Source organism: Rhineura floridana, chromosome 11 (assembly GCF_030035675.1).
Source record: "Rhineura floridana isolate rRhiFlo1 chromosome 11, rRhiFlo1.hap2, whole genome shotgun sequence".
Classification (NCBI taxonomy): Eukaryota; Metazoa; Chordata; class Lepidosauria; order Squamata; family Rhineuridae; genus Rhineura; species Rhineura floridana.
This window is the reverse complement of record NC_084490.1, coordinates 29,022,470-29,034,541: the sequence shown is the minus strand read 5'-3', so window position 1 is coordinate 29,034,541 and position 12,072 is coordinate 29,022,470.

The following is a 12,072-nucleotide window of genomic DNA, read 5'->3' as shown; positions in this document are numbered from 1 at the left end:
TGTGGGCTATAGGTACATTCTTAAACCGCAAGGTTTTTTTGCTTATGAGTGAATTCTCCTGCTTTTTAATCCGGGAGGTAAGAAATGGGATCCTGTGCAAGTTTGCTGAGAATGGGTTGATCATTTGCATGCTTCTTTCAGTGGGATTTACTCCCCTGCAATCATGCTTAGGAGAGGTGAAACTGACCACAAGGGATGAGGAGGGGAGGAGAAGGGCAGAGGGGAGGAAGGGCAGAGGGAAGGAAGGGGATGGGAACTGGCAGGAATGGGAGAGGAGGAGAAGGGGAAGTTTGATCATTTACATGTTTATTGAGTTCAGTGGGATTTACTCCCATGCAATCATGCTTAGGATAGGTAAAACTGACCAGGGGGGTAGGGAGGGATGGCTGGAGTGGGCAGGGCAGGAGGAAGAAGGAAGAGAGGGAGGGAGACAAGAGGGGAAGGAGGGGGAAGGCACGTCTGATCATCTGCATGATTATTGAGTTCAATGGGATTTACTCCTATGCAATCATGGTTAGGATAGGTAAAACTAACCATGGTGGAGGAGGATGGGGGAGGGGGAAGGAGGGGATTGGAGGGGGGGCCAAGGAAGGGGGAGGGGCAGGTTTGATTATTTGCATGCTTATTGAGTTCAGTGGGGTTTACTCCCATGCAATCATGCTTAAGATAGGTAAAACTGAACTTGGGGAGGAGGGGAGGAGAAAGGAGGGGATTGGAAGGGGAGGGGGAGGGAGGGGCCAATGAAGGGGAGGGAAGGGGCAAGAGGGAGGGGATAGGAGGGAGGAGAAGGGAGGGTGGATTTGATCATTTGCATTGAGTTTAATGGGATTTATGTCTGTGCAGTCATGTTTAGGATAGGTGAAACTGACCTGGGGAGAAGAGGAGCAGAGCAGCAAGGGGAGGGAGGAATGGGGAGGAGAGGGGGAGGGGAGGAGATTAAGTCAGTGGGCACTGGGCAGAGGGTAAGCCCTTTCCTTTACAAAAGGAAAATTGTGAACAGTATCATTGCTTTTCAGCGTTTCCTCCACCTTTTTATTCTACAGCAGGCACATATACCCTCCTACTCAAATTTAAACCAAAGCTGCCCCTGGCTACATCCACACCAGGCCTTTATTTCACTTTAGACACTTCCCCCAAAGAATCCTAGGATGGGTGCTGAAGGTTGCTTGGAGATGCCCTGTTCCCCTCACAGAGCTTCAATCAGAGCGGCCGACAGTTAAACCACTCTGGCCAATGGAGCTTTGTCAGTGGAATAGGAGTGTCCTCTCAGCACCCTTTACAAACTACAGTTCCCAGGATTCTTTGGGGGAAGCCATTACTGTCTCAAGTGTGGCCCCAACTGGCCAAGCCAAGCAGCTGTGAGTCTGACTTTTGGGAAACTGACAGTTCTTTCTGAGCATGCCCAATGTTATCATTGAGTTCAATGTAAAATTTCTTAAATTAATTAAAAATCAGCCAGGCATTGTTTTAATCTGCAGAAGAGGAAGGTCAGAGCATGGGGCAAAGTCAGTAACAGGATTACTTACATGTACCCAGTGAACACGGCTGATATTTAATTAATTTCAACACATTATGAGAACCTTGACAGAAAAAAAGTCCAAAAGGGGTCTGGGGTTTTTCCCCCCTCTCTTTTCAGACGTTGAACTCTCAGTGCTGACTCTTTTGTGTGTCACCTTGAAAATTTAGAGGGTTGTTAAGCAAGCGTTTCTGAGTTCAGGACTATAAGGTTTGTAAGGCTTTGTTTTGAAATGAGCTTATGAGAAGCATCAGCATGGCGGGGGGGGATATTTTCAATTTAACATTGCGGAATGCAAAAAATCCACACTGGCTATAGTATACAGCCACTCTTGTGGCTGTATAATTATCCAATATGTCTGTGATGTTATCAGAGTTTGTAACTATCTGGTTCTGAATAGAAATGTCACAATCCAAACAGTGTCACAATCTAAATTCAGTGCACAAGACATTAAAAGACTCTTGATAGGATTCAGAGAAGCTTCCTCTGTGAATGGAAGGTCCTCTGGATCCAACCTACAGAAATGAAGGAACATCTTGTCTGGATATCATCAAAGTAATTAAAAAGGGGTTAAGACTTCTGTTGGAGCTGTGGGCAAGTCCCAGGAAATTCTGCAACCTAGGGAAAAGGAGAGTGTACAATCCCTGAACTTTTCTGACCTTACAGGGTTGTTGTTGGTTTACTCAGCCCTGGTAAGAGAAGCACGGGTTTGTGCCTTGCCAGGATCAATTGCCCTGTGTTTGGAAATTGAGTCCTGGGATTGAACCGGAGCTGGTTCATGACAGGGATCACAAAGGAGGTAAAAGATTAAAGCACTCTACTCCCCCCCCATTAGGATCCCAATCTGGATTGGGGGGAGGCATGCTGATCAGTTGTGTAAAAATCCCTGTACTTAACAGTACAATGTTGTACAACATACTGTAGTTTTAACACCATATCACTTCTTTCTGAAAACTTTGCTTTGTGTGATTTAGGCTGCTAACTAATCCTAACTATATCTATGCAAAAGTAAGCCCTATTATTTCAATGGAGCTTATTCCCAAGTAAATGGGGTTAGGATTGCAGCCTAAATCATTAAATTGGTACTTGCCTGAAAGCTAAGAATGATTTGTTTTCTGTTCAGAAGCAGTATGTGTCTGAGTACCAGACTCAAACAAGAGGAATAATCATCTCTTTCAGAAACTCTGTGTGCATTTCCCATTTGCATTGGGCTAGTTTTTGGAAGAGGACAGGCATTATGCTGAGACAGTTGAATCACTGGTCAAGCTGAGCATTGCTGTTTATATGCTCTCTCTTTCCCCCCTCTGACTTTAAAGCTAATTGTTTCTAGTAAGCAACCAATCGATCTAATATGCAGTTTAATTGGTGAGATTAATGGCTTGATCCATATCAACATCAGTTTAAATCCTTGTTTTTCTGCTTGACTTGGTTCTGGTTTGGAATGTGAGAGACCATGGTCAGAATACAACTAAAATTATGCAAAAAGCAGAAATCAGCTGTTGATAGTCCAGTTTAGCTGTGACTAACTCAAGCCTTATTGATTTCAGCAAGTGTTCCCAGTTTTAGTTGGATCAAAACCCTCATCAATAGGCTGCTTTCAGATACGGGGCTTATTGCATTAGCAAAAAAACTCCTGCAGTTTTCCGGGTTCCCAAGGTTGCAAACAGATTTTTCCTGGTATTATTTATCATGAAAATTAGCACTAAACTTGACTATATTCCACTAGTATTTCAGAACTAGGCTGTATGTCATGTGAAAGATCAAATATAATGCACAAATTACCAGGTAAGAAATTGACAGAATAGCAGAATAAAGTGCAGTGTGAAAGCAGCCGTAGTTCAGTTGGCAAATACTCCACTATGGGGACATGCACAGACATAGCAATGGATGCTTAAACAAGCATAGCTTGTTTAGAGGAAATGTAACTTGACAACTACCTCTCTTTCCACAATTTCTGTACAACACAGGAAGCCATGGAACAGGGAAGATAACTGTCTGGTAAACATCACACCGAGCCCTGGTTTGTGAGTCACACTAATGATTCACACTATGAGTTTGTGAATCACACTAATGATATGATCTTTACACATCTGCTGAGAATTGGCACCCACAAAGAGAATAAAGGAATGAAATTATTATGTCAAATTAATGCACATGTCAGAAGAACATCAAAAATATATTATAGGGGGAAATAACAAAGATTATATTTGATTAGGAAACGTTGGGAGGAATTAGCAATAGATATGTAGATACAAAGAATACTGAAATAGGGGAAACAAGAAGGAGAGACAGATTTGAGAACAAGAGTTTAAAATCCTACTGTCTTTTCCAGAAATTTGGTCCAGACCACATCGGAAATTCTTCCCTTCATGTATAACACCCTCTTTGTCAATCCCTTCATCTCCCCATTCATCCCTCCACCTATTTTTCATCATCACGCAGGACAGCAAACAGAATGGCCGTGTTTACTTCATTTACTTACTGTTACTTTCCTGTTTCTTTGAGGTTTGAATTAAGCAACCTGTCGCGCTGCAGGCATGCACTAGACACACTTGGGGCTTGTAAGGCAAAGGGCTATCAAGTGTAGCAACAGTGTCTAGGGATTAACTCCCTGGAAGTTCTGTGCAATTCTGTATCAAGTTCCAGGGGCAAACATTGTCATTCTTAACTTGCCCCTTTCAAAGCATTTTTCATCTTTCAAAGCTCTCTCCTTGCATTCCAGTTCTCAATGTAGGTATTACACAGCCACGAGAGTGGCTGTATACTATAGCCAGTGTGGATTTTTCGCATTCCACAATGTTAAATTGAAACTTCCCCCATGCCATTCTGCTGCTTCCCATAAGCTCATTTCAAAACAAAACCTTACAAAACTTATAGTCCTGAACTCAGAAATGCTTGCTTAACAACCATCTCAATTTTCATGGCAATACCCAGGACAGTCAGAGAGAATAGAGAGTTCAAATTGTAAAAAAAGAAAAAAGCAGACCCCTGTTGGACTTTTTTCTGTCAGAGTTCTCACAATTTGTTGAAATTAAAAATCAGCCATGTTCACAAAGCAACTGTAATCCTGTTACTGACCGTGCCCTGACCTTCATCTTCTGCAGTTTAAAAGTTTTAACAGTGCCTAGCTGATTTTTAATTAATTTAAGAAATTTAGCATTGAACTCAATGATAAAGAAAACCAGGCATGCTCAATAAGAACCAACTGCCAGTGTTCTAAAAGCCAGAGTCACAGCTGCTTGGCTTGCCTAATCAAGGGCCACACCCACACCAGACCTTTAATTTACTTGAGACAGTCATGGCTTCCCCCAAAGAATCCTGGGAAGTGTAGTTTGTGAAGGGTGCTGAGAGGAAACTCCTATTCCCCAGAGCTCCAGTGGCCAGACTGGTTTAACAGTCAGCCACTCTGACTGAAGGGGAACAGGGCATCTCCTAGCAACTTCTCAGCACCCTTCACAAACTACATTTTCCAGGATTCTTTGAGAGAAGCTATGACTCTCCAAAGTGAAATAAAGGTCTGGTGTGGGTGTCGCCAGGGACAGCTTTGGTTTAAATTTGGGTGGGAGACTACATGTGCCTGTTGTAGAATAAAAGGTGAGGGAAATGTTGAAAAAAATGCTACTGTTCACAATGTTTTCCTTTTGGAAAGGAAAGGGCTTCCCCTCTGCCCAATGCCCACCCACCGAATCTCCTCCCCTCCCTCTTCCACACTCCCCCTCCCCCAGGTCAGTTTCACCTATCCTAAGCACGATTGCACAGGAGCAAATCTCAGTGAACTCAAAAAGTATGCAAATGATCAAACCTGCCCTCCCCTCCTCCTGCTCCTGCTCCTCCTCCTGCTCCTCCTCCTGCCTCCCTCCTATCCCTTACCATCCCCTTCCAATTCCGTTCTTCTCCTTCCTCTCCCCTCTCCCCTCCCTATGCTCAGTTTTACCTATGTTAAGCATGATTGCACAGGAGTAAATCCCACTGAACTCAATAAGTATGCAAATAATCAAACCTGCCCTCCCCTCCTCCTCCCCCATCAACTCCCTTTTGCCCCTTCCCTCCCCTTCTTTTGCCCTCTCCCTTCTTCCTCCCCTCCCCTCTTCCTCCTCCCCTGCCCACTCCAGACCTCCCTCCTCCTCGCTCTTCTCCTCATCCCCCCCATGGTCAATTTTACCTATCTTATGCATTATTGCATGGATTTTACCTATCCTAATCACGATTGCATGGGAGTAAATCCCACTGAACTCAATAAGTATGCAAATGATCAAACCTGCTCAGAGGCACATGTTACCAAATTCTTCCAACCTACACAGGAAGTGGATTGGACTGTGAAAAACCAATCCAAATGGTGTTTGCATTTTGACCAATTTGTAGGGCAATCCAATATCTCAGAGAGGAGTTCAGGTCTCCTGCTCCCCTGGTGCATTCACTATAGCTGCCCAATTTCCCTGCTTTTTAAAGTACATTCTATAGGTACATTCTTAAACCACAAGGTTTTTTGTGTGTTATAGTGAATAGCTTTTACATATTTAGCTCTTCAAATTCATAATTACTTCCTAGGAAGCATTCACATTTGGCTATGTCTTGCTTTTGTTAAAATGAAATATATTGTTATGGGATTGGGTGTTCAGATTGATTATTCCTATGGGGCCCCTCTCCAGCCTTTGATTTGGAACCCTGTATCTGAGAGTTGGGTTCTGCAGTTCAAGAAATGTGCTCTACTGCTCAGCCTAGTTCCATTCATAAGCTAATCGATTCAGTCAAGTCTGTCATTAACATATGTAGGGTTTGGCCAGGAGAGCAATGTGGGCCATTAAGAACTCTTTCAGGAGAGAGGCCTCCCCCCCAACAAGGAAGTAGTTTGTGTGTCTGTTAGTGTGAGTCTGAGGAAAGGCTAGGAACTGAAAACAGGCAGAGAGGCTCATTTGCTCTTTGAGTCTGAAGGGATCCCAAAGCTATGGGACTTTGGGAGCAAGATCTGATGGACTGTTAATGCTGAGAACCCCTCCATATTATACTCAGGCTGTATATATGTGTAAATAAACCATATCTGCTATAAGACACTGTTGGCTATCAGTTGCCCTCACAAACAAGGTAGGAAAGGGTTAAGCTACTCTTGGGCAGAGCCAGGGAGATAACAAGACTCAGGTTACTGCTATCAGGCAGCTGTAACCACTAATGAGCCCAAGGCCCTATAAAGCAAGCAGGAGGGAATGTGTTGAGTGTGGGGGGAAAGTTGGATGGAGTTAACAGTGAGCTACGTATATTGAGACTGTATGCTGTCAGGGACTGATGCTGCTGCTGTGTATTCTGTAATCTGTAACCTGTAACCAGTATGCTGTATGTTGTATGTTGTATGCTGAACGTACAAGTAAAGTATTCTTGCACATAGACTGCTGTATATTATTGCTACCTCCCTCTGTGTCTTACACGACTACATTTTTGCAAGCTTCCAACAAAGGGTTATGGGCCCAGAGCTCACACTGTAGTCTGTGCATGCTCAGAGGTGAAAGTGTAAGCAAGTGCAGTGTGCTAGAATGAAGGCAGTAAGAAGCAATGATGTCATCATATGCATCTTTGTTGCCCCTGGAGAGGCTCAATGACTCCAATTATGCCACCTGGAAGGTCCAAATGGAGATGTACCTACGCAGAGAAGGAGTGTGGTGTGTTATAGAAAGTCTTCCTCCCACAGCTCCATCCTCCGCTGAATGGCTTCGTATGGACAAGAAAGCCAAAGCCTGCGTTATCTTAGGACTACAGGACAGCCAGCTGCTCCACGTAAGAAATCAACAAACAGCGAAAAATGTTTGGGAAACCCTCAAGGACGTTCATGTTAAGAAAACAGCAGGGAGCAAGATAAGAATTGCTAGAAGGCTGTTTCAATTGCGTCTCGAGAAAGGGGTTTCAATACATGAACATTTACATACCTTAAGTAGCCTGTTTTCGGAGCTGCAGGAGAGGGACGTTATTTACTCTCCCCAGCAACAGGTGTACTTATTATTGTCAACACTGAATGACTCCTGGAATTCGTTGGTCTGCGCATTAGAGACTATCGATGAGACTACTCTTACTCTAGAGTATGTAAAAGGAAAACTTCTTGAAGAATGGGAAAGGAGAGGAGAAAAGAACCAGAAGCAAGACACTAGCTATCCAGAGCCAAAAGAAGCAAGAGGGAAAGCGCCTGCTGTGAAACTATGCTACACATGCGGCTCAAATCAACATCTACGTAAAGATTGCACCCGGAAGAAGAACAAACAGCCGAAGGAACTCAACCAAGTGCATGTAGTAAGAGCAGGAAAGGACTCCAATCAAACTGAAGAAGAAACATTATGGGCGATAGACTCTGGAGCGAGCCATTGTATTGCAACACGAAAGACTCTCTTTCAAACGTTAACTCCTGCAAGTGAAAGCGTCACCTTGGCAGATGGGAAAACTATAGAGGTAAAAGGGAGGGGCACGTTGTATATGCCATGTCTAAATACATTGTTAACAAACGTTCTATTCGTGCCTCAGCTTGACTCAAATATATTATCTGTTATAAGGTTAAACAAAATGGGCTATGATGTAAACTTTTCTAAAGGGATTTGTGAAATAAGGAAAGGTGGGAATATTGTTGCTAGAGGCACTATAAGTGATTCCCTGTATGTAATTGCTAAAACCCCAGAGAGAACTGCTAATGTTATAACTAACAAGCCACCCCATAATGGATGCATTCACATGTACCATGAAAGACTGGGGCATGCATGCTACGCAACCTTACAAGCAACACCCAAGCACAGCTTAGACATAACCTATAAAAGCTGTAACCATTATGTAGACTGCCATGTATGTAGAGAACATAAATCTGTTGCAGCGCCTGTAGAGAAAACAAGTAATATAAAAGTGTCAAGGGAGTTTGAGTTACTCCACATGGATTTAGCTGGTCCGTTTCGGAAATCAAAAGGCGGAGCCAGGTTTTATTTAATACTGGTTGATGCATATACAAGATATGGTTTTGTATATTTATTGAAAAACAAAGCAGAAGCTGCTGCGCAAATTAAATATTTCGTTAAATGGGTTGAAAACAAGTTTGGTAAAAAGATAGCACAGCTATACTCAGACCGAGGAGGTGAATTCTTATCTCAAGGGCTGCAAAACTTCTTTAAAGAACAAGGGATAAAACATTCCCTGACAGCCCCCTTTTCACCCTCTCAGAACGGCTTGGCGGAACGCCGAAATCGATACCTGCAGGACATGTCACGTGCTATGCTTAAAGACTCTGTATTACCCTCAATGTTCTGGGCAGAAAGCCTAATGTATGCGAGCTATGTTCAGAATAGGCTTTATGCAAAGGCAGTAAATTGCAGCCCATATGAAATGTTGTATAAATGTAAGCCAAAGCTAAACCACATTTGAACTTTTGGAACCACCTGTTGGGCTAATATACCTAAAGCACAAAGGAAGGGTAAATTAGCTGCAAGTGCATTAAAGGGAAACCTTTTAGGTTATGAATGCGGTTCGTATAGAATATGGGTGCCTGGCAAACAAAGAGTTATTATCAGTAGGAGTGTTTATGCAAATGATGAAAGAGTTATTGTCAGTAGGAGTGTTTATGCAAATGATGAGTTATTGTCGGTAGAAGTGTTAATGCAAATGATAAAGCATGGGAAGAAACAGAGCACTTTGACATGGTATATTTAGAAAGCACAGCTTCACAAGATAGCGCAGTAAAACCTCAAGTGCTCAGTGAAGCAGGAAAAGAAAGCAAACCTGCTGGAATGAAACAGGAATGTGCAGAGGCTGACTCGGCTGATGATGAAGAGCCGACAAGCAGCACAGTAGCTAGAGCAGAACAGAGCAGTGAAGATTCAGAAAGCTCAGAGCAAGAAACTGGACCACGCCGGTCACAAAGGTCCAATTTCGGACAACCACCAGAAAGATTTACAGTGTCTATTATCACAGAGAGTGAAGGAAAGATAAAACCCAAAATTAAACCAGACAAGCAGACATTACCAAGTGTAGACAAAAGAAAAAGGCAAGCAGCAACACAGAAAATAGTACCTACCCCTGTAACAAAGGAAACACCAGAGAAAGATGACTGGACAGAACGAGACTATAGGAATTGGTTCATAATGTTGGATGGGGGAAGGGATTGGATTGACCACTTAGAATATGATGAAACCTAATGTACTTGAACCTGAATATTTAGATATGTAAACCTATATATTAATGTATGTGAAAATGTACCCCATGTTATAAAAATATATCATGTATTATGTATAGCTTAGTAACCACACCCTGCAAAAATATGGATTGTTATGTTTGTGATGCCAAGTGGGGAATGTTGGCTATCATAGAGCCAGCAGTTGCCCTCACAAACAAGGTAGGAAAGGGTTAAGCTACTCTTGGGCAGAGCCAGGGAGATAACAAGACTCAGGTTACTGCTATCAGGCAGCTGTAACCACTAATGAGCCCAAGGCCCTATAAAGCAAGCAGGAGGGAATGTGTTGAGTGTGGGGGGAAAGTGGGATGAAGTTAACAGTGAGCTACGTATATCGAGACTGTATGCTGTCGGGGACTGATGCTGCTGCCGTGTATCCTGTAATCTGTAACCAGAATGCTGTATGTTGTATGCTGAACGCACAAGTAAAGTATTCTTGCACATAGACTGCTGTATATTATTGCTACCTCCCTCTGTGTCTTACACGACTACATTTTTGCCAGCTTCCAACAGACACCACAGTCTCTGCTGACCTTCTTTCCAAGCAACCCAAACCCCAGGTAAAGCACAGGAACCTCTGGGAGTCTCTCACCGCTCAGAGATTTTGGTGGCATGTAACAATATTCTGTTCCTTATTTAGGGATTAATTAATGCTATTATGAATAGCCATTCTAGAAGAGCCATAGAAACTATACTGTGATATCTATCATGTCTTCATCTCGTCTTCATCTGGGAAGATACAAGAAATGTCTCATATTCCTTCCTTCTGATTGCTTAGCAACAGTGATGAAGTGACTTAGCATCCCTTACCAACAGCAGCATCTCCATTTCTGCCTAATAATCCTTAGAATGTTTACAATTTGCTGTCTATCTTTCTTTATAGATGTCCAATTGACTGTTGTTTTTTAATCTAAGAGTCCAAGCCTCCTTTTTGGGAGGGGAGGAAATGAATGTGAAGATGAAGTAGAAATTGTTCAAAGTTCTGCTGCAAAAAGAACTTAATTCATCTTTAGTTTACCCAATAACTATGAGAACTACTTTCAAGTGTAGTTCAGATATTTTTGAACTAATTCTGTGAACTTCATTCAACTGAATGAGTTCATTCCAAGAAATAGGAATTTACAGAATGCTCTGCTAGGTGGGCAGCCATTGAGGTTTTGTTGTGGTTTGTCACAAAATACAGACTGTTAAGGTTGAAATTTTTAGCCAATGAATCTGTTCTATTAATTAATAAAAGGCTTCCCATGACTAAACTGTGCTAATGGTTAATCAGGCATCATGTTTTTAGTATTTAGGCTATTGTAGTAAGGCCAATAAAGAAACACCTTAACGATGTGTAGTGTAATCATATAAATGTCTACTCAAAAGTAGGCTCTGACCCAAAGAATTATGCTTTTCATACAGAAATATTTTTGTCATATGCAAATCGATGGAGATTTTATAAATTTATTAATTAGCTAAAACTCCTACAATTAATTGATGTATAGTGCATCCACTGCTAATTGGACTTACTCCCAGATAACAGCACAATCCAAATGATGGGGAGTGGTGGGAGGGGGGCTGGTGGAGGAGAAGCTGGCAGAATGCTCTGTGGCATCCACTCCCCATTTGGGAGCCACCAACCCGGCTGAGCATCGGCTCCATTGAGAGCTGAGCATGGGAGCAAGCAGGGAAGAGCCGACTTCCATGAACAGGCCTACCGGGGAGTAAGCAGTTCCTGTAGACTGCCATGGGAATATTTTTATTGCACTGGCCTATTAGCCACCAGAATTCTTGTGGGGATTGTGACCTGTTGGAGCACTCCAAGGGGGACTTAGATGTCACGTAAGTCCCCCCCAGCTCCTCCCATGCCACACCCTTGGAACTCCCTAAGGCATTCTGCCCTGTCTCTGTCCGCTGTGCTGCTTGTCCCTGGAGGATCCCTGGTGGCACTGGCAGGGTCCTGGAGGCACCTTGGCTCTTCTAGGATGGGGGCTTCTAATGGTGGAGCCCAGCGGAGCCTGGCATTGCCGGGAGCTTGCCAGTTCAGCTGGGGTCTGCCACAACCACCTCCCCCCAGCCCAGTGCAAGTATAATTTGCATTGCACCCCAAGTCTCTTAAAAAATGTAAGCTGAGGTTTCTTTATGTAGGTGACAGCCCTACTAAACAATGTACAGCTAGTTGCTGCCTAATTATTGCCTGAAAAATGTCTGAAATCCTTTTCAGTTGAACAGTGGCAGTTGTAAATCCCCATACCTCTTCTCCTTGTGCTTGTGGAAGTAATTTATCCCATAGTACATGCTATCAATGAAGCTCACATTAGACCATGTTGTTCTTACATTGTAATGAGCAATAATTTATTTGCAGTTTCAGAGATAATGTATGAAA